We start from the raw sequence: 23,646 nt of genomic DNA, 5'->3' as shown, positions 1-23,646 counted from the left end.
GCACAGTACAGGGAGGAAGCACACACTACATACAGCACAGTACAGGGAGGGAGCACACACTACATACAGTACAGGGAGGGAGCACACACTACATACAGCACAGTACAGGGAGGGAGCACACACTACATACAGTACAGTACAGGGAGGGAGTACACACTACATACAGCACAGTACAGGGAGGAGGGAGCACACACTACATACAGCACAGTACAGGGAGGGAGCACACACTACATACAGCACAGTACAGGGAGGAGGGAGCACACACGACATACAGCACAGTACAGGGAGGGAGCACACACTACATACAGCACAGTACAGGGAGGGAGCACACACTACATACAGCACAGTACAGGGAGGAAGCACACACTACATACAGCACAGTACAGGGTGGGAGCACACACTACATACAGCACTGTACAGGGAGGGAGCACACACTACATACAGCACAGTACAGGGAGGGGGAGCACACACTACATATAGCACAGTACAGGGAGGGAGCACACACTACATACAGCACAGTACAGGGAGGAGGAGCAAACACTACATACAGCACAGTACAGGGAGGGAGCACAGACTACATACAGCACAGTACAGGGAGGAGGAGCAAACACTACATACAGTACACGGAGGGAGCACACACTACATACAGCACAGTACAGGGAGGGAGCACACACTACATACAGCACAGTACAGGGAGGGGGAGCACACACTACATACAGCACAGTACAGGGAGGGAGTACACACTACATACAGCACAGTACAGGGAGGGAGCACACACTACATACAGCACAGTACAGGGAGGGGGAGCACACACTACATACAGCACTGTACAGGGAGGGAGCACACACTACATACAGCACAGTACAGGGAGGGAGCACACACTACATACAGCACAGTACAGGGAGGGAGCACACACTACATACAGCACAGTACAGGGAGGAGGAGCACACACTACATACAGCACAGTACAGGGAGGAGGGAGCACACACGACATACAGCACAGTACAGGGAGGTAGCACACACTACATACAGCACAGTACAGGGAGGGGGAGCACACACTACATACAGCACAGTACAGGGAGGGAGCACACACTACATACAGCACAGTACAGGGAGGGGGAGCACACACTACATACAGCACAGTACAGGGAGGGAGTACACACAAGTAGTGAAACACTGACACAGGGGACCAACGCAGCAGAATCTGTCCCAGTGGCCAATCCTGATTACATACATAGCCACCACATTATTACATGAATAGCACCACATTCAGTAGGACTTTTGCCCGGGGCGCCGCCTTCCGGAGGGTGACATCGCGTCTGGAGGGCGCCGGCGCCATCTGGAGGGCGCCGCACCATGGCAAGATCCGCTGCTGCTGTGCCCGCCGCTGCCAGCTGTGAAGGGAAACTAGACGCTACGCGTCTAGTTTCCCTTCGTGGAGAGGACCTTTTCTGTAATGATGTGCGGTGCGCGTTGACGTCATCGCGCACCGCACAGCAAAGGTCCTCTCCACGAAGCGAACTAGATGTGTAGCGTCTAGTTTTCCTTCGTGGAGAGGACCTTTGCTGTGCGCGATGACATCATCGCGCACCGCACATCATTTCAGCGGCGCTACTACTGTACAGGGGGCGTAACTGACCACGCCCCCTGTATGAAGCCATGCCCCCTATGGCCGCCCAGGGGCGCAAAAAGCCCCTGAACCGGCCCTGACCACATTATACAAATAGCACTGCATTACACGTATAGCACCACATTACACGTATAGCACCGCATTACATGTATAGCACTACACGTATAGCACTGCATTACACAAATAGCGCCACATAACACGAATAGCAGAACATTACAGGTATAGCACCTCACTACATGTATAGCACCACATTATACTACTAGCACCGCATTACATACGTAGCCACCTAATTACATTCGTAGACACCACATAAATAGGCCCATCATCATGGACAGACGTTGGGCAGCTATAGGGCTGAAGGACGTGCATTAGAGATTGTCCCAGGGCTGGCTGTGAGTGCTGCCTGGTCAGCTGGCATCCTGAGAACAAGGTACATTCTGCTCCTGTCCAGTCCCCAAACCCTACACTGTGACCGGGGACACCCTAACCCTTACACCATCATGATGCAAATAATGTAATTAAAAATAACCTCTCTGCCGGGTCCCCTTCAGTGCTCAGTCGCCGCTCTGGCCAGTTCAGTGAGAGTGCGGGAGCTGGGGTGGCAGCGGGTGTAGTGATCCCGGCTCCGACCATCGCTATGCTGCTGCTCCTGGGCCGGGCTCGTTGAAGAGACCTTTGGCCGGGGCCAGGGAGAGGATGCTGCTGGGCTGGTTAACTTTCTCCAGGTCCTCCGTTTGTAGAACAGCTTCACCACTTTTCACGGCTAGCGGCACCTGGAAGTTCCCGCTAGCGTAACTTCCGGATTGCATTCCAATGAACCACAAGTACTGGAAGCAGTGTGAGCCAGCCCAGCCTGAGTGTGAATCGGCCTGGCTGAGGGGGATATGGGACCGGCTCAGCGGAATCTGTCATGGTGTCCTGGTGGGCCAATCCGCACCTGTATGCCCCTCCTGCAGTGCACATGGTTTTGCCCAACTGCTAACAAATTTGCTGCTGCGATCAACTCTGAATTACCCCCTATGTTCCCTACCACATGTACACATACACTAGTCTGGTGCCAATTAACCTACCACCAGTATAATTTTGGATTGTGGGTGGAAACCGGAGTACCCGGAGGAATCTCATGCAAGTGTAGTGTTGTAGACGTTTTGGGGTCTATTCATGAAGCAGTGACAACAAGGGAGAAACAGACCAGTGGAGAAGTTGCCCATGGCAACCAATCAGCATCTCCCTTACATTTTAGAGAATGTATTAGATAAAGCTTTCTTCAAAGCTGATTGGTTGCTATGCGCAACTTCTACACTGGTCCTTTTCTCCACTCTTTTCACTGCTTCATGAATAGACCCCAAAATGTGACCCAATCACAGGGGTGAGCGTAAAACGTCAATGGGTTTAATTGAAATGGTGCTTAAACTGGGAACAAGCAGAGTGACCCACAGGATTTACATTGACGGCTTTTCGGTCGCCACTTGGTGGCCATGAGGGGTAGTGGAGCGTGAGTAGATGACAGTTCCAGGCAGCGCTAACACCCTCGCTACCAAAACATGCCACAGAAGTAATATCTGATAACTTGTGTAATGGCGAACCCATTACCTGGGTGAATCCTGAAGATGCAAGTTGTGGAACTTCATTTAAATCGACACAATGCTTCTGGATGTGCAGGAAAGGCAAAGGGGCGAGAGTAATTCCATCAGTGACACACAGGCACTGTAAGAACGTAAATACCTAAATTATAGATTGTAAATGTCTGTATAAAACACGCTATGTAAATTCACCACACTTTTCACTTAATCTGAGAATTACACTACTATCACATTGGTGAGTCCTTTGTATACGGACACTAGGCCCAGATGCATTAGAGAAGCTACTACTACTGTCCATCTTATACAACAGGCAAGAATGGAACTATTTTACATCATTATATATACCATAGGTTCTCAAACTCAGTCCTCAGAACCCCAAACAGTGCATGTTTTCCAGGTCTCCTCCCAAAATCACAAGTTAAATAATTAGCACCATCTATTAATCTGCTACTATGTGTTAGTGAGTAATGAGTACACCTGTGCTCCTGCTGGGTGACTGGTGCTTCTTTCAGACCGCAAATGCCGGATCCTACCCGGTAAGACAAACGTGTACTTACCGGGTGGGATCCGGCATTTGCGCTCCGCTGCTGGCTTTCCGACCCGGCAATATACCGGGTCGGTTGCCATAGCAGCGGAGGGAGCAGCAGCAGCAGGGGCGGGGGTGGAGGCGGCGCCGGGAGATGAGCCCATCTCCTGCGCCGCCTCTCCCTATGCTGTGAATGGGAACCGCGTCGCATCGACACGGCTCCCATTCACACCGCACCTGACCCGGTAATCAACCCGGGTAAAACCCTTCTTTTTTACCGGGTTGAATTACCGGGTCAGGCGACCCGCTAAAACGACCAAGGACCTTTCACATCGCACACTGACCCGGGTCGACGCGGCAATATGACGTGTCGATACCGGGTTATTTGTGCGATGTGAAAGGGGTATGGGAAATGTGTCAGTGAGTAATAAGTACACCTGTGCTCCTGCTGGGTGACCAGGGTAATGTGTCAGTGAGTAATGAGTACACCTGCGCTCCTGCTTGGTGAGATGGGAATGTGTCAGTGAGTAATGAGTGCACCTGTACTTGTGCCGGATGACCTGGGAAATGTGTCAGTAATGAGTACACCTGTGCACCTGCTGGGTGACCTGGGAAATGAGTCAGTGAGTAAGGAATACAGTTGTGCTCCTGCTGGGTGACCTGGTAAATGCGTCAGTGAGTAATTAGTACAACTGTGCTCCTGCTGGTTGACCTGGCAAATGTGTCACTGAATAATGAGTACACCTGTGCTCCTGCTGGGTGACCTGGCAAATGTGTCAGTGAGTAAGAAGTACACCTGTGCTCCTGCTGGGTGACCTGGCAAATGTGTCAGTGATAAGGTTGAGGGAGAAAAAAGAGAAGAAACTGTATGGTTGACGCACTGGAAAAGAATGCTTTATTTTAAAACGTAACCTTTATTAGATATGTATTAAATTATGAATTATTACCCTAACTACAGTGAAACATAAGAGTTAAAATCAGACAGACTAACATATATGTGAAACCTTAAAGATAGGAAATTGTGAATAAAGAAATTTAAAAGGCGTGTCCGCGTGTATTCTATACGTATGATACTGATAAGATTATTATATCTATTCAAATGAATCCGAGAGGGTCAGTTTTGTCCTATGTATACCTATTTAACCACCAGGTTTATCTCATAGAAATTGGCCACAAATATAAAGGCTGTGAATATCACTCGGTGTATATGTACACATTAATTTCACTAGAGAGAGGTTTAGATACTGTATGTCGCTAATTATCACCATATGTCTTGGTATATTACATTCACGAACCAGGCTCGGCTGGGGAGTAAGTATCTCTTTCAGACAAGGTAAGTATTAGTTCGCATTCACTGTCTCAGCTGGAGAGTAGGTATCTCTTTCAGACAGGGTAGGTATTAACTCGCACTCATTATCTCTATTCATGCACAAATACACATTTTTGGGGCATGTGTGAGGGGAAAGGTTGTATTAGGGGGTATAGCAATCCCAAATCTCATGTGGACCTTTAAAGGATGTAGCAATCCCTAATTTTTATCCAATAATCCACATGTATTACCAACCTAATTATATTCTACATATTCCATTATACCAGACCAGCTTAAAATCTTTCTCTATTGGAATATTTTATTAATAAATATACAGCTGTGTCGTTCAAGGAGATTGTGCTCCTCTAGGAATATGTATCAACCCCATATATTATGACCATTATAGTGTTTCATAATGTGATTGTGCAGATGGTAACTGATATCTAAACACAGTGGTGCTAATAGAATTTGTAGCCTCCACAATTTCTACACTCTCCCAATGATATTCACTATATTGCTCAATCGATGCAAATAGCTACTTTTCAATTCTGAATATTTACCAAGTTGTTAGCTACAATGTAATAGGTTACACTCATATTGATTCAGTATTATATCAAATCAGATAGCCGCCATCTGGTTCTTAATGTTTTCTATAGTATATTATGACTATGTTCCTACAAAATTAATAACACATATGGTGCAGCTGATGTGTGCAGTGGTTAGCGTATTATCCTGCATACACAGTCACTTTTCTCTTATTCAATACATTTTGTTCTTTTCAATAGGAGTCAGCCAATATCAGCATATAGTATTTAATACATCAGTTGCTATCAGTATATAACACTTAAAGTATTTCTTGCAAACTCTAGCGTTTGTCAGCATATGGTGTTCAGATCAGCAGCTGATGTCAATTTAAATGCTTAGAGTATTTATAGACTCTGATAGTAAGTATCTTATCCTCAAGTATGTAATATTGAGACATCAGCAGCTGTCAGCAGGTGGTGTTTGAAACATTAGTTGCAATTTGTGTTACTGAGTATCCTATCTTCTAATGCAAGCAGCCGAATACAGTTTCTCTAGTGGATAACCACCCTCATGATATAAGTATCTCCTTTAGCAGAATATATCTAATACACATTTGTTTTATAACATGTCTAATACACGCGGGCACGCTCAGCCCTACACGCGTGTTTCACTGCACTGAACGGCAGCTTCGTCAGGAAGCAACACGAGCGCCTTCCCTGAGCGTAATTAAATCAGATTTGTCTCATCCAATCATCGTGTTGTGAGTGGTCACGTGCAGCCGCCGGCCAATGGGCCGCGGTCACGTGATTCCATTCTCCAATCACAGCCCACACATCACGGTCTGTGTTGTATCCATGAGACGGGGATCTCGTTCTCACTGCGCCCTGATGTCTGTATAAGTTAAGGCAGCTTTGCTTATTTGCTGCTGACGCAATTCTAATTAATCCCAATTTGGGCTCTATATTGTCCCCACCTCATGTCATGTGTCAGTAGTCTATCGCACCTAATCAGCTTCTTTATGCCCACACTCATATTTCGGTATTCAAATCAATAAACTGATGTATATGCAGGTCTCCTGGTTAGTATACTGGTATGGGACTCTCTTATATGAGTGGTCCGGAACATGTATTTTTCATACTGAAGCTGTGAGACTTACTGTGATACATATTAACCATTTAAGATGTGGCTCTAAATTCTATGAATATCTAAAAAACACCGCACTGGTATAACGTAAAGGATGTGTGGACAGCCTAAAGAGTAATAAAGGACTTGTTATGATGATTTTAATGCATACACATTCTCATCCTCTTATTGCCTTTATTCAAGTACAGTGGTAAATCTGGTTAGGTTAAGTTATAATTTGAGAAGAAAAGGAGAAGGAGTCAGCCTGACTCTAAAGGTGGTTAATAATCAGACAAGAGTACATCATCCATCGGTGATGCCTAGTTTGTCGTAGTAGTGAGAATATTTATGTAAATCATTTATGGGGGTACAATCACCCATAGTGATATCAAGTTCCACATAGAAGTGAATACATTTCAAAATTAGGTGTCTGTTTGGATTCTTTGTGCATCCTAGAAAACCCCAATGCATAGCTTAATATATTAGGTAGGCAGATACTTACAAATTTATTTTCTCTTTTATAACAGTGTGACCCCCCATCTGATGGTATCAATTCTCCATATAGAGAGATATACGTGACTAGAATCTATATACATTCTCTGTGCCTCCTGAAAACCCAGTGTATAGATTGATTCAATAGGTAAAAAGATATCAATTTCTGACTAATTATATACTCCAGAATATTTATTTGTCACGTGATAGAATCTATTCTATTGCAACAGTAAATGTTGTCAAGGAGTGGGTATAAGGTTACTCGTATCCGTATTTTTGAGGCATCAGTGTAAATTGGTCTATGGAACTATACTTGGTCACTAGGTCTATTCCTAACTATATTTATGTATTTATATTTTAGAGTATCAGCTCTAATAGATGTTGGTTGAAATATATACTATCTACTGTTAGTTAGATGGTAGTCTAGATAGGACTATGGTCTAGGTAATTTTCCAGAGAATATCCAGTTATAGTCCCTGTTATTAAAATAATTTCCTATGTCAAAGGAGCAAGATGAACAACACATCTATCTGCTAAATCTTATGAAAGGTGACATAGTTGTGACAGAACTCACTGTGCTCACTAAGGATGGATTGTGATTTATTGTGAACCACAAATGTATAGTGAAGCGTTTAAACACCTCACATATGTGCACAAGATTACGTGTGCCGCAGTTGGGCTATTAATTTTCTCTGACGTCCTAGTGGATGCTGGGAACTCCGTAAGGACCATGGGGAATAGCGGCTCCGCAGGAGACAGGGCACATCTAAAGAAAGCTTTAGGATCACCTGGTGTGCACTGGCTCCTCCCCCTATGACCCTCCTCCAAGCCTCAGTTAGATTTCTGTGCCCGACGAGAAGGGTGCACACTAGGGGCTCTCCTGAGCTCTTTGTGAAAGTTTTAGTTTAGGTTTATTATTTTCAGTGAGACCTGCTGGCAACAGGCTCACTGCATCGAGGGACTAAGGGGAGAAGAAGCGAACTCACCTGCGTGCAGAGTGGATTGGGCTTCTTAGGCTACTGGACATTAGCTCCAGAGGGACGATCACAGGTTCAGCCTGGATGGGTCACCGGAGCCGCGCCGCCGGCCCCCTTACAGAGCCAGAAGAGCGAAGAGGTCCGGAAAAATCGGCGGCAGAAGACTTTCCTGTCTTCAGATAAAGGTAGGTGCACAGCACCGCAGCTGTGCGCCATTGCTCTCAGCACACTTCACACTCCGGTCACTGAGGGTGCAGGGCGCTGGGGGGGCAGCGCCCTGAGACGCAATAAATCGTTAGAAAACCTTTTATGGCTAAAATAAATGCATCACATATAACTCCTGGGCTATATGGATGCATTTAACCCCTGCCAAAACATACAAGAAAACGGATGATAAGGACGCCGAGAAAGGGGCGGAGCCTATCTCCTCAGCACACTGGCGCCATTTTCCCTCACAGCTCAGTTGGAGGGAAGCTCCCTGGCTCTCCCCTGCAGTCACTACACTACAGAAAGGGGTTAAAAAAGAGAGGGGGGCACAAATTAGGCGCAGTATAAACAATACAGCAGCTATAAAGGGAAAAACACTTATATAAGGTTATCCCTATATATATATAGCGCTCTGGTGTGTGCTGGCAAACTCTCCCTCTGTCTCCCCAAAGGGCTAGTGGGGTCCTGTCCTCTATCAGAGCATTCCCTGTGTGTGTGCTGTGTGTCGGTACGTTTGTGTCGACATGTATGAGGAGAAAAATGATGAGGAGACGGAGTAGAGTGTCTGTAATAGTGTTGTCACCCCCTGGGGGGTCGACACCTGAGTGGATGTACTGTGGAAATTGCGTGACAGTGTCAGCTTTGTATAAAAGACAGTGGTTGACATGAGACAGCCGGCTACTCAGCTTGTGCATGTCCAGACGTCTCATATAGGGGCTCTAAAGCGCCCGTTACCTCAGATACAGACGCCGACACGGATACTGACTCCTGTGTCGACGGTGAAGAGACAACCGTGATTTCCAAATAGGGCCACACATTGCATGATTGAGGCAATGAAAAAAGTTTACACTTTTCTGATAATATGAATACCACCAAAAAAAAAAAGGGGGTATTATGTTGGTGAGGAAAAACTTCCTGTAGTTTTCCTGAATCTGAGAAATAAAATGCGTGGGTTTCCCCCCGATAACAATTGATAATTTCTAAAAAGTTATTGGCAGTATACCTTTTCCCGCCAGAGGTTAGGGTGCGTTGGGAAACACCCCCTAGGGGGGATAAGGCGCTCACACGCTTGTAAGAACAAGGGCTCTACCCTCTCTTGAGATGGCCGCCCTTAAGGATCCTGCTGATAGAAAGCAGGAGGGTATCCTAAAATGTATTTACACACATACTGGTGTTATACTGCGACCAGCAATCGCCTCAGCCTGGATGTGCAGTGCTGGGTTGGCGTGGTCGGATTCCCTGACTGGAAATATGATATCCTAGATAAGGACAGTATATTATTGCCTATAGAGCAATTAAAAGATGCATTTCTATATATGCATGATGCACAGCGGAATATTTGCCGACTGGCATCAAGTATAAGTGCGTTGTCCAATTATACCAGTAAAGTGGTCAGGTGATGCGGATTCCAAACGGCATTTGGAAGTATTGCCTTAAAAGAGGGGATGTACCCCAGGTCGCCTCTCAAAATAAGACGCCGTATTATCAGGCGCAGGCCTGGTTGGCAAGCGGACAAAAGGGTTCCTCTTTTCTGCTCGTGACAGAGGGAGAGGAAAATGGCTGCAGAGATCAGCCAGTTCCAAGGAACAGAAACTCTTTTCCGCCTCTGCCAAGCCCTCAGTATGACGCTAGGGCTTTACAAGTTCAGGCACGGTGGGGTCCCGTTCTCAATGAATTTCAGTGTGCAGTGGGCTCACTCGCAAGTAGACCCCTGGATCCTTCTGGTAATATTTCAGGGGTACAAATTGGAATTCGAGACGTATCCCCCTCGCCGTTTCCAAAGGTCTGTTTTACCGACGTCTCCCGCTGACAGGGAGGCAGTTTTGGAAACCATTCACAAGCTGTATTCCCAGCAGGTGATAATCAAGGTACCCCTCCTGCAACAGGGAACGGGGTATTATTCCACACTATTGTGGTACCGAAGCCAGACGGCTCGGTGAGACCGATTTTAAAATCTAAAATCTAAAATCTTTGAACACTTGCATACAGAGGTTCAAATTCAAAATTGAGTCACTCAGAGCAGTGATTGCAAACCTGGAAGAAGGGGACTACATGATGTCTCGGGACATCAAGGATGCTTACCTTCATGTCAAAATTTACCCTTCTCACCAAGGGTATTTCAGGTTATGGTACAGAACTGTCACTATCAGTTCGGACGCTGCCGTAGGGATGGTCCACGGCACCCCGGGTCTTTACTGAAGTAATGACCGTAATGATGATATTCCTTCGAAGGAAGGGAATTTTAGTTATCCGTTACTTGGACGATTCCCTGATAAGGGTAAGATCCAGGGAACAGTTGGAGATCGGTGTAGCACTATATCAGGTAGTGTTTAGGTATTAGGTAGAAGGTACAATGTTGGCGTCTTTGGTTTGCTCATTTTCAAGAAATCGTAGTCCTTTTTAATTATGACATTATTGTTATATGCTGTCTGGACAAGATTGTCAGTGTGGATCCTATTCCTTGAGTATAGTGTATCCAGATCTGGATACACTATACTCAAGGAATAGGATCCACACTGACAATCTGGATAGAGAGGAAAGAACTGCATTAAATGAAATCACCAAATGGCAAGATACTATTATAAAGCCCTCAGATAAGGGCGGCAATATAGTACTATGGCCAAGAGCCATGTATCTGGAAGAGTTGGAGAGACAACTGAGTGACGTGAATTGTTATAAGAAGCTGTACTTTAACCCTACTAACACGTTTCTTCAGCAATATAACAATATTGTCCAGACAGCATATAACAATAATGTCATAATTAAAAAGGACTACGATTTCTTGAAAATGAGCAAACCAAAGACGCCAACATTGTACCTTCTACCTAAAGTACACAAAAACGAGAAGAAGCCCCCAGGCAGACCCATCCTATCTGGGGTGGGTAGCCTTACGGAGAATGCGAGCATCTATGTGGATCACCACCTCCGCAAACATGTGTTGACTTTACCTTCCTATATACGGGACACAATGGATGTCCTAAACAAATTAAACAATCTCAATGTCAATCCGGGAGTATGGCTTGTGACATGTGACATAGAGAGTCTTTATACAAGCATCGATCACAAACATGGTGTCGATGCTACTAAATATTTTCTAAATATGGAGGCCCAGAGTGAGCGAAATGACTTCTTTGTCGAACTTTTGGAATTTCTGCTATCTCACAATTATTTTACTTGTGATGAGCGCCACTACCTCCAGGTTAGAGGGACGGCGATGGGGACGGCTTGTGCCCCCACGCACGCCAACCTCTACCTTGGGTGGTGGGAGAGGGAGGTGGTCTTCCAAGAACCGCTGGAAAGATACACCAATAACATACTGGTGTATCTGAGATATATCGATAATATCTTAATATTATGGGAAGGCACAATAAAAGAGTTAAACGGATTCATTGACATCTTGAATACCAACCACCTTAACCTTAAATTGACCCTGGAAGCAAGTCAGAGCTCAATCAACTTCCTGGATATTACCATCCATATTGATGAGGAGGGGAACATATCCACGGACCTTTACAGAAAACCAACAGCTACTAACAGTTTGTTGCATGCAACAAGTTCCCATCTCCCGGCAACCATCAGAGGAATCCCCAAAGGGGAATTACTAAGAACAAAGAGGAATTGTTCTGATGAAGACACTTTCCGTATAAGGCAGAACGAACTGAGTGAGCGTTTCAAAAAAATAGGATACAGTAACAGACTGATAAAGAAATCCACCAAAGAAGTTGAAACATACCCAAGAGATTCTCTGTTAAGACCCAAAATTAAAAACAAACAGGAAGAACCCATTAGGTATGTGGGAACCTTTAATACACAATGGCAGGAGATCAATCATATTCTGGAGAAACACTGGTCAGTCCTTCAGACAGATGATGATTTATCCAGAATACTCCCCAACAAACCACTGACCAGTTGGAGAAGGTCCAGAAATTTACGTGACAGAATAGTACACAGTCATCTCTCTAAACCCAGGTCGAACGAACGAGAAAAGAAAGGATCTTTCCCTTGTGGTAATTGCAAGGCCTGCAAATGCATGATTCCCACTAAGTATTTTTTTGATAAATACAATAGAAAGTGGGAAATATACACCAGAATTACATGCACCTCAATAGGTGTTGTATATCATCTTGAATGCCCATGCCTTAAAAAGTATGTTGGTAAGACATCACGACCACTGAAGGTTAGACTTCTAGAGCACATCGGAAGCATTCGTAATGCTAAGAAGGATGCTACCAGGTTTAAAACACTGTCACCGGTAGCCAGACACTTTCTTAATTATCACAATGAAGATCCGACAGGTCTCAAGGCGTTTGGTATCAAGCATGTACAACTTGGCATCAGATGGGGAGATCTGGATCAAGAACTATTGAAATTCGAGACAAAAATGATCTTCCTGCTAAACAGTATCCACCCACATGGGATGAGTGAATCCAATAGCTATACTTCTTTCCTGAAATAATCCGCATTATCCAGATTAACATACATCTCTAGTAGGGGCAGTCACAAAAGAATCAAGTATTTTGGAAAAGATAATATTTTTTTATCAACACATCATTTAAATTTCACGTCACTGTGTAATATTGGTATTATTACCCTTTCACTATACTTTCTGAGACATACACATAATGTTTCACTGGCACATCTGAGTGCCCAAACATCACAATTTTTTCCTTGTTGTTTTCCTTTGCACAATTTGATATTTTTGTTTGTTGTGGGGTGGTTATTCACGTTTTATTTTTAGCAATCTTACTCTCAGCACTTAATAATTAATAGCCCAACTGCGGCACACGTAATCTTGTGCACATATGTGAGGTGTTTAAACGCTTCACTATACATTTGTGGTTCACAATAAATCACAATCCATCCTTAGTGAGCACAGTGAGTTCTGTCACAACTATGTCACCTTTCATAAGATTTAGCAGATAGATGTGTTGTTCATCTTGCTCCTTTGACATAGGAAATTATTTTAATAACAGGGACTATAACTGGATATTCTCTGGAAAATTACCTAGACCATAGTCCTATCTAGACTACCATCTAACTAACAGTAGATAGTATATATTTCAACCAACATCTATTAGAGCTGATACTCTAAAATATAAATACATAAATATAGTTAGGAATAGACCTAGTGACCAAGTATAGTTCCATAGACCAATTTACACTGATGCCTCAAAAATACGGATACGAGTAACCTTATACCCACTCCTTGACAACATTTACTGTTGCAATAGAATAGATTCTATCACGTGACAAATAAATATTCTGGAGTATATAATTAGTCAGAAATTGATATCTTTTTACCTATTGAATCAATCTATACACTGGGTTTTCAGGAGGCACAGAGAATGTATATAGATTCTAGTCACGTATATCTCTCTATATGGAGAATTGATACCATCAGATGGGGGGTCACACTGTTATAAAAGAGAAAATAAATTTGTAAGTATCTGCCTACCTAATATATTAAGCTATGCATTGGGGTTTTCTAGGATGCACAAAGAATCCAAACAGACACCTAATTTTGAAATGTATTCACTTCTATGTGGAACTTGATATCACTATGGGTGATTGTACCCCCATAAATGATTTACATAAATATTCTCACTACTACGACAAACTAGGCATCACCGATGGATGATGTACTCTTGTCTGATTATTAACCACCTTTAGAGTCAGGCTGACTCCTTCTCCTTTTCTTCTCAAATTATAACTTAACCTAACCAGATTTACCACTGTACTTGAATAAAGGCAATAAGAGGATGAGAATGTGTATGCATTAAAATCATCATAACAAGTCCTTTATTACTCTTTAGGCTGTCCACACATCCTTTACGTTATACCAGTGCGGTGTTTTTGAGATATTCATAGAATTTAGAGCCACATCTTAAATGGTTAATATGTATCACAGTAAGTCTCACAGCTTCAGTATGAAAAATACATGTTCCGGACCACTCATATAAGAGAGTCCCATACCAGTATACTAACGAGGAGACCTGCATATACATCAGTTTATTGATTTGAATACCGAAATATGAGTGTGGGCATAAAGAAGCTGATTAGGTGCGATAGACTACTGACACATGACATGAGGTGGGGACAATATAGAGCCCAAATTGGGATTAATTAGAATTGCGTCAGCAGCAAATAAGCAAAGCTGCCTTAACTTATACAGACATCAGGGCGCAGTGAGAACGAGATCCCCGTCTCATGGATACAACACAGACCGTGATGTGTGGGCTGTGATTGGAGAATGGAATCACGTGACCGCGGCCCATTGGCCGGCGGCTGCACATGACCACTCACAACACGATGATTGGATGAGACAAATCTGATTTAATTACGCTCAGGGAAGGCGCTCGTGTTGCTTCCTGACGAAGCTGCCGTTCAGTGCAGTGAAACACGCGTGTAGGGCTGAGCGTGCCCGCGTGTATTAGACATGTTATAAAACAAATGTGTATTAGATATATTCTGCTATAGTACGTAGAGATACTTATATCATGAGGGTGGTTATCCACTAGAGCAGTGATTTTCAACCGCTGTGCCGCGGTACACTAGTGTGCCGCCAGCGGTTCTCAGATGTGCCGCCACAGATGCCCGATGCCTAGCCGCTGACATCACCAATTGCCATCCCCACACTGCTTTTGACTGCGCTGGACTGCGGCCCGTAACCTATGACACGCAGCGTGACTCGCGCATGCCATGTCATCTGCCCGCCCGTCCATCCGCTTACCTGTCCGCTGTCTCACCCTGTGCTGCTCCTCCGGCTGCATGCACTCCAGACGCTGAGGCAGGGAGAGGGAAACATGAGCTGTCCGCTCACCTGCCGGCTGTCTCACCCCGTGCTGCTCCTTGCTCCTCCGGCTGCATAAACTCCAGTGGCTGAGGCAGGGAGAGGGAAACATGAGCTGTCCGCTCACCTGCCGGCTGTCTCACCCCGTGCTGCTCCTTGCTCCTCCGGCTGCATAAACTCCAGTGGCTGAGGCAGGGAGAGGGAAATGAGCTTCATATCCACTGACTCCCAGGTAGGGGCCAGTGAATTTGTATTTATTTAATTGCTGTGGTAGTCACTGTGTGAAAATACTGTGGGAGTGCAATGTGTGGAAATACTGTGGGGGGCTAATGTGTGGAATTACTGCAGAGGTCAACGCATTTGTTTAATTACTGGGGGGCCCACCGTGTGTGTTTTTTCCCCCATAGGGGGCCAATGTGTGTGTGTTTTTTTTTTTTTTTTGGGGGGGGGGGGGGATACTGATGGTGTGCCTTGGCAGTTTAAAAAATTTGGTCAGTGTGCCGCGACTTGAAAAAGGTTGAAAATCACTGCACTAGAGAAACTGTATTCGGCTGCTTGCATTAGAAGATAGGATACTCAGTAACACAAATTGCAACTAATGTTTCAAACACCACCTGCTGACAGCTGCTGATGCTCTCAATATTACATACTTGAGGATAAGATACTTACTATCAGTCTATCAATAAAGACTCTAAGCATTTAAATTGACATCAGCTGCTGATCTGAACACCATATGCTGACAAACGCTAGAGTTTGCAAGAAATACTTTAAGTGTTATATACTGATAGCAACTGATGTATTAAATACTATATACTGATATTGGCTGACTCCTATTGAAAAGAACAAAATGTATTGAATAAGAGAAAAGTGACTGTGTATGCAGGATAATACGCTAACCCAGTGGTTCCCAAACTGTGTGCCGTGGCACCCTGGGGTGCCGCGAGGCACTTGCAGGGGTGCCTCAGGTTGGTTGTCAAGGACCAATTCAAACTATTTATTGTCAATTTAATAGGCAAAACCAGTGCTGGTGGCTGCCAATTAAATAATATGTGGACATACAGAAGCAAATCTTGTCCCTCACCACACAACTGACCCTAAGGATGACATATAAAAATAATTTACTTAATCTAATATTTTTTTCTAAATTTCTCAATAAGAAACTTGTGGCCTAGGAGTGCCGTGAAAAAAAAATCTGACACTCCAGGGTGCCGTGACTCACAAAAGTTTGGGAACCACTGCGCTAACCACTGCACACATCAGCTGCACCATATGTGTTATTAATTTTGTAGGAACATAGTCATAATATACTATAGAAAACATTAAGAACCAGATGGCGGCTATCTGATTTGATATAATACTGAATCAATATGAGTGTAACCTATTACATTGTAGCTAACAACTTGGTAAATATTCAGAATTGAAAAGTAGCTATTTGCATCGATTGAGCAATATAGTGAATATCGGCCCTCATTCCGAGTTGATCGGTCGCAAGGCGAATTTAGCAGAGTTACACACGCTAAGCCGCCGCCTACTGGGAGTGAATCTTAGCTTCTTAAAATTGCGACCGATGTATTCGCAATATTGCGATTACTAACTACTTAGCAGTTTCAGAGTAGCTCCAGACTTACTCTGCCTGTGCGATCAGTTCAGTGCTTGTCGTTCCTGGTTGACGTCACAAACACACCCAGCGTTCGCCCAGACACTCCCACCGTTTCTCCGGCCACTCCTGCGTTTTTTCCGGAAACGGTAGCGTTTTCAGCCACACGCCCCTGAAACGCCGTGTTTCCGCCCAGTAACACCCATTTCCTGTCAATCACATTACGATCGCCGGGGCGAAGAAAAAGCCGTGAGTAAAAATACTTTCTTCATAGTAAAGTTACTTGGCGCAGTCGCAGTGCGAACTTTGCGCATGCGTACTAAGCGGATTTTCACTGCGATGCGATGAAAAAGAACGAGCGAACAACTCGGAATGAGGGCCATCATTGGGAGAGTGTAGAAATTGTGGAGGCTACAAATTCTATTAGCACCACTGTGTTTAGATATCAGTTACCATCTGCACAATCACATTATGAAACACTATAATGGTCATAATATATGGGGTTGATACATATTCCTAGAGGAGCACAATCTCCTTGAACGACACAGCTGTATATTTATTAATAAAATATTCCAATAGAGAAAGATTTTAAGCTGGTCTGGTATAATGGAATATGTAGAATATAATTAGGTTGGTAATACATGTGGATTATTGGATAAAAATTAGGGATTGCTACATCCTTTAAAGGTCCACATGAGATTTGGGATTGCTATACCCCCTAATACAACCTTTCCCCTCACACATGCCCCAAAAATGTGTATTTGTGCATGAATAGAGATAATGAGTGCGAGTTAATACCTACCCTGTCTGAAAGAGATACCTACTCTCCAGCTGAGACAGTGAATGCGAACTAATACTTACCTTGTCTGAAAGAGATACTTACTCCCCAGCCGAGCCTGGTTCGTGAATGTAATATACCAAGACATATGGTGATAATTAGCGACATACAGTATCTAAACCTCTCTCTAGTGAAATTAATGTGTACATATACACCGAGTGATATTCACAGCCTTTATATTTGTGGCCAATTTCTATGAGATAAACCTGGTGGTTAAATAGGTATACATAGGACAAAACTGACCCTCTCGGATTCATTTGAATAGATATAATAATCTTATCAGTATCATACATATAGAATACACGCGGACACGCCTTTTAAATTTCTTTATTCACAATTTCCTATCTTTAAGGTTTCACATATATGTTAGTCTGTCTGATTTTAACTCTTATGTTTCACTGTAGTTAGGGTAATAATTCATAATTTAATACATATCTAATAAAGGTTACGTTTTAAAATAAAGCATTCTTTTCCAGTGCGTCAACCATACAGTTTCTTCTCTTTTTTCTCCCTCAACCTTATTGTTTACATACTGTAATTGACAGCACCCCCTTGCCATATTAAGCATTGTCTCATATAGGGGAAAAGGGGTTCAGACCAGTATTGGTATGATGATGATTCACATACACTCACAATATCAGTAATATATAATTGAGTGTGCAGATACTCAACTTCTAAATGTGTCAGTGAGTAATGAATACACCTGTGCACCTGCTGGGTGACTGGGAAATGCATCAGTGAGTAATGAGTACACCTGTGCACCTGCTGGGTGACTGGGAAATGCATCAGAGAGTAATGAGTGCACCTGTACTTGTGTCGAATGACCTGGGAAATGTGTCAGTGAGTAATTAGTACATCTGTGCTCATGCTAGGTGACTAGGAAATGCATCAGTGAGTAATGAGTACACCTGTGCACCTGCTGGGTGACTGGGAAATGTGTTAATGAGTAATGAGTACACCTGTACAACTGCTGAGTAACCTGGGAAATATGTCAGTGAGTAATGAGTACACCTGTACTTGTGTCGGATGACCTGGGAAATGTGTCAGTGAGTAATGAGTACACCTGTGCTCCTGCTGGGTGACTGGGTAATGTGTTAATGAATAATGAGTACACCTGTACAACTGCGTCAGTGAGTAATGAGTACCCCTGTACAACTGCTGAGTAACCTGGGAAATGTGTCAGTAAGTAATGAGTACATATGTGCTCCTGCTGGGTGACCTGCGAAATGTGTCAGTGAGAATGAATACACCTGCTGGGTGACCTGGAAAATGTGAGCTGTTTAGGGGCCTGAGGACAGAACCACTGGCCAATACTATTCCGTGACAAACAATGTGACAGCTGTTTTCTATCAACAAAGAGTAAATCCTCTCACAGATGATAGTGCCTAATTAAATTACTATGCTGGGCAGAGGAATAACCCCTCACGCTTGCTGCCATTTCATAAATAGAGTTTTAAGTAAATATACTCTCCCTAGCAACACATGTAATAATTAAAACAATCAGTACAGACCACTTTGTTTCCATGGTAACAGGTGGCACTCAGGAAAGTCTATTAATATGAGCAACCTTCCAATGGCAGTAACAGAGTCTTCAGCGAGTGATTTCAGGAAAAAGTTGTATGTGAAGTTTCAGGAGTGTATGCACCAATAACATGTTTGACCAATCCTGGGTCATAGGCCCTGATTCAGCACGGGGGTTGGCGCAATTGTGCAGAAATGACTATTCAGCAATTTGTGCACGTGTGCATGTGCGTAAACCGGTGCATGTGCAAGGTCTTAAACTGCAGTCTAAGTCCTGGCGGTGGGGGCGGGGTCGAGGCATTGACGCTGCATTTTGTGACCTTTGACGCACCAATTAGGGGGCACAGTCCGGACAACGCAGTCACTGTGACCCAAAACATGGCGGCCCTCCGTCTGCCTACGCAGCCGGGCTGCTGAGCAAAGCGCTCACATGTTACCGGGGGGGGGGGGGGATGGGGGGATGGGGGGAGAGCCAGGGCCAGGCATGCGGGTCGGACTTTCCCTGCACTGGGTGTCCCCGTGCATGCTAGTGTAAAGGGTTGTAGTTGTGCGATTTTTTGCACAACTACAACCCATGCTGAATCAGGGCCATAGGGGGACATTTACTAAGCAGTGATAAGAATGGAGAAGTGAGCCAGTGGCGAAATTTCCCATCAACCAATCAGCAACTCTGTATCATTTTATAGTATGCAAATTATGGATGTTACTTCAGTGCTGATTGGTTGCCATGGGCACTGGCTCACTTCTCCGCTCTTATCACTGCTTAGTAAATGTACCCCATAGTGTAATAAATCCTGGTAAATTACACTGAAACAGTGTTTAAACTTACATAGTATTCTTCCCCTTCCAGACGTTCTTCAACAATTAACGTTGCAGTTGATTGTCCTAAAGTCCAGTCCTGTGCAAAATACTTATGTTTAGTTACATTAAACAAGATATGTATGCATTCTCTTTTTATTGAGCTCTCACAGCTGATATATAAGATGATGGGTGAAAAAGCCTCATTTAAGTATTGCACCTTCTTGGCAGCGATAAAGAGTTGAATGTTTTGCAGAGTGAATCAAACCTGTTTCTATAGCCCTGAACCGTGAATTATAGTGATACGAATGTAAACACAGACTATTATCTTTTCAAATTCACATGATTTAGATCAGCTCACAAGTGGAAAGGTTGGAAACAACTTTCATGTGTACTTAACTTTTCCTAAGCAGTTAACATTTATTTATAAAGAAAAATTTCCAGTGTACCAATATTTTTTGTTATTGTGTGTCATTTTTCAATTTCGGTGTTCATGTCTGCTGTGGTGTAATACGTCAAAACTATTCAGTGTCATAAAATATGATATAATTATTACGTAGTGATGTCACCATCTACAGATTATAACTTGTTAAACTGTGAGAAGTGGCATAACCTTGTCCTTTACTGTATTCAGCATTTCAGGAAATAGTGACCCCTGCCATAGATAATGGAAATAAGCTCAGAGGTAAGTGACCACACAGTCTATGATTTTTAGATGTTAACAACCATGTAACAAAATATTGTGAAATTGTGAAACAGTCGGTACCCGCTCAGAGTCTAAATTCACACAATTTGATTAATATTTTTTTTTTTGAACTGTGAATGAAGGAACTTACTTGTGTCAGCTGCTGGACTGCTCTACAAGCCTCATCTCTGTCCATGGTGATGTACAAGTCTCTTCCAGATGCTACAGCGCTGGCCTTTACTACCAGAGCGGGGAAATCTGCACTTTATCAAGGAAACACAGTTCACAAAATGATCTGTTTACCAGCAATAGTTTTACAGCTTACGCACAAGAACTAAGAATATCTGTATGGGGTAACGCAAATAGTCTAGGTTCCAGTATAATCAAGCTGAGAGTATAAACTTTGTTTCATGTAGAGGTGCATTTGACAAGAGCTTCACATTACTATTCTGTGCTGCTGGGAGACCCTTTTCCTTCCAATACATAACTCTCAGTCTGTGACATACTGCTGCCTCCTTTCCCCTCCTCACATCATGTCACTGCCCCTGTCACATGCAGCCCTGTCCTCACTAACACATCACTTCTCTCCTGATATACTCTGTGCTGCTGGGAGAAAGTGCCCCTCCCTCTATATAACTCTCAGTGTGACTTCCTGACACCTCCATTCCTCTCCTCACATCATGTCACTGCCCCTGTCACATGCAGCCATGTCCTCACTAACACATCACTCATCTCCTGATATACTCTGTGCTGCTGGGAGAAAGTGCCCCTCCCTCTATATAACTCTCAGTCTGACTTCCTGCCACCTCCATTCCCCTCCTCACATCATGGCACTGCCCCTGTCACATGCAGCCCTGTCCTCACTGACACATCACTCATCTCCTGATATACTCTGTGCTGCTGGGAGATCCTTTTTCTTCCACTTACACTATATAACTCGCTGTCAGTGACTTCCTGCTGCCTCCATTCCTCTCCTCATATCATGTCCCGGCCCTGTCACATGCAGCCCTGTCCTCACTAACACATCACCCATCTCCTGATATACTCTGTGCTGCTGGGAGATCCTTTTTCTTCCACTTCCACTATATAACTCACTGTCAGTGACTTCCTGCTGCCTCCATTCCTCTCCTCACATCATGTCACTGCCCCTGTCACATGCAGTCCTGTCCTCACTAACACATCACTCATCTCCTGATATACTCTGTGCTGCTGGATGATCCCGAGTAATTGAACCATGTTTCAAGCTGTGTCACAACCATTGGCGTTTCTATAATGGGTGCAATTTTTTTATACTTACAGTACCTTTCCAGAATTCCATTCCGGGCGCTGCAGCCACATCAAAAATCGCACCCAAAATGGGCGGTATTAGTGTCCGGAAAATGGCGGGCACCATGTTTCCGGAAACTTGCACATGCGCACTAGGATCCAGCATAATGCCGGAGATGACTGCGATTGTGGGAAGGAGGGGACCCACCCAGAGTCGGGGAGGGGGGAGGAGGGAGAGTCTGTACATGGGCCCCCTCCTCCTTTAAAACGCCCTTGTTCACAACGACGGAGAGCCGGCTCTCCACAGGTTTTTAGCGTAACCCGGATCCAGGGCATTCGATAGCTTGGCTGGGTCCAGGTACTTTTCAGGGGGTGTGGCCTAATCACACGAGGCGTGGCCATGCAGCCTTAGAAAAAATACTAAAAAAATTGTATTTTAACTGTCACCATGGCCACACACTAGCCCAGCACACAGCAGTGTGTGCTGGGCTGAGGAGAAAAGCTGCAGCAAGTTAAGGGGGAGGAAGCCCGGGGGCCCCACTGGGCCCCTCTATTAGACCTGAGCCCAGGTAATTTGTACCTTCTCTCCCCCCCCCCCCCCCCCCCCCCCGTCTCTCGGCGCCACTGCCCGGATCGGGTGACCTGGGTCTGATCCTGGTAGCTACCCAAGTCAGATTCTCGTGTCCAGCTGGACCTTGGGTTATTGTTCAAGGAACCTATTGCACCAAGACGCAACCTGTGTGAACCCGGCAATAACGAGTTATTGCGGCAGTGGAAAAGGGGTATAACGCTCACTAAGTGGCTTCCTGCTGCTTCCATTCCCCAGAAATGCAAGGGACCCAAAGGTGAGGGAGGGCCCAGCAATGCCAGGTTGCCCCTTCCCCTCTGAGGCCCACGTTACCCTGCTCTGCTCTCAAACAGAAGTATGGAAGCCTCTCCTGAGCAGACAAATGCACAGTGGGAGCCTTCCTCAGACAGCACATGGGCAGGAGAGAGACCCCAACCCAAATTTTTGCTATGGGGCTGGTGTTACCTGTTCTGTCACCACAGTAACGGATCTTGCCACGGGCAAGCAGGACTTTTGCCCGGGGCGCCACCTTCCGGAGGGCGCCGGCGCCGTCCGGAGGGCGCCGCACCACTGCAAGATCCGCTGCTGCTGTGCCCCCTGCTGCCGCTGCCCGCTGTCCCGCTGTGAAGGGAAACTAGACGCTACGCTTCTAGTTTCCCTTCGTGGAGAGGACCTTTTCTGTAATGATGTGCGGTGCGCGTTGACGTCTAGTTTTCCTTCGTGGAGAGGACCTTTGCTGTGCGGTGCGCGATGACGTCATCGCGCACCGCACATCGTTTCAGAGGCGCTTCTACTGTACAGGGGGCGTAACTGACCACGCCCCCTGTATGAAGCCACGCCCCCTAAGGCCTGCCCGGGACGCTCAAAGACCCTGAGCCGGCCCTGTGTCACCACTCACCACTACTCCAGTTATATAAGTATATTGGAGTTTCTGAAAGCTGCTGCTTGGGGGCACATGTACTAACCCTTGGAGAGTGATAAAGTGGAGAGAGATAAAGTACCAGCCAGTCAGCCCCTAGCTGTCATTTTTCAAACACAGCCTGTAGCATGGCAGTTATGAGCGGATCGGCTGGTACTTTATCTCTCTCCACTCTATAAGGCTTAGTACATCTCTCCCTGAGAGTGGAGATTGTTGAAACGTGTTGCTATTTCCCTGCTGTGTCTGTAGTGTAATGTCATATTCAGGACAGGTGTGTGCAACAGCAATACACA

The 23,646-nt window shown here is 44.8% G+C and overlaps 2 protein-coding genes across 4 annotated transcripts in view; one reads left to right on the top strand and one right to left on the bottom strand.

The window, feature by feature from the left end:
- LOC135050211 (trifunctional purine biosynthetic protein adenosine-3-like) overlaps positions 1-20,014 on the bottom strand; it is an 82,263-nt gene extending 62,249 nt beyond the window's left edge. The window contains exons 1-2 of the mRNA XM_063956471.1: positions 19,947-20,014; positions 3,224-3,337 (exon numbers count right to left, since the gene is read on the bottom strand). The gene's annotated coding sequence lies outside the window, so the exon portion shown is untranslated. The remainder of the gene's footprint in view (positions 1-3,223; positions 3,338-19,946) is intronic.
- The window catches only part of DNAJC28 (DnaJ heat shock protein family (Hsp40) member C28), a 43,232-nt gene continuing 34,339 nt past the window's right edge, over positions 14,754-23,646 (top strand). For 2 of the 3 annotated variants that reach the window (XM_063956473.1, XM_063956472.1), the window contains exons 1-2: positions 14,754-15,393; positions 20,550-20,600. The gene's annotated coding sequence lies outside the window, so the exon portion shown is untranslated. The remainder of the gene's footprint in view (positions 15,394-20,549; positions 20,601-23,646) is intronic. The other variant, XM_063956475.1, reaches the window with a different exon arrangement.

This window comes from Pseudophryne corroboree, chromosome 2 (genome assembly GCF_028390025.1).
Source record: "Pseudophryne corroboree isolate aPseCor3 chromosome 2, aPseCor3.hap2, whole genome shotgun sequence".
Lineage (NCBI taxonomy): Eukaryota > Metazoa > Chordata > Amphibia > Anura > Myobatrachidae > Pseudophryne > Pseudophryne corroboree.
Note: the sequence above shows the minus strand (reverse complement) of the source record. Positions and strands in the feature narration are given on the sequence as shown.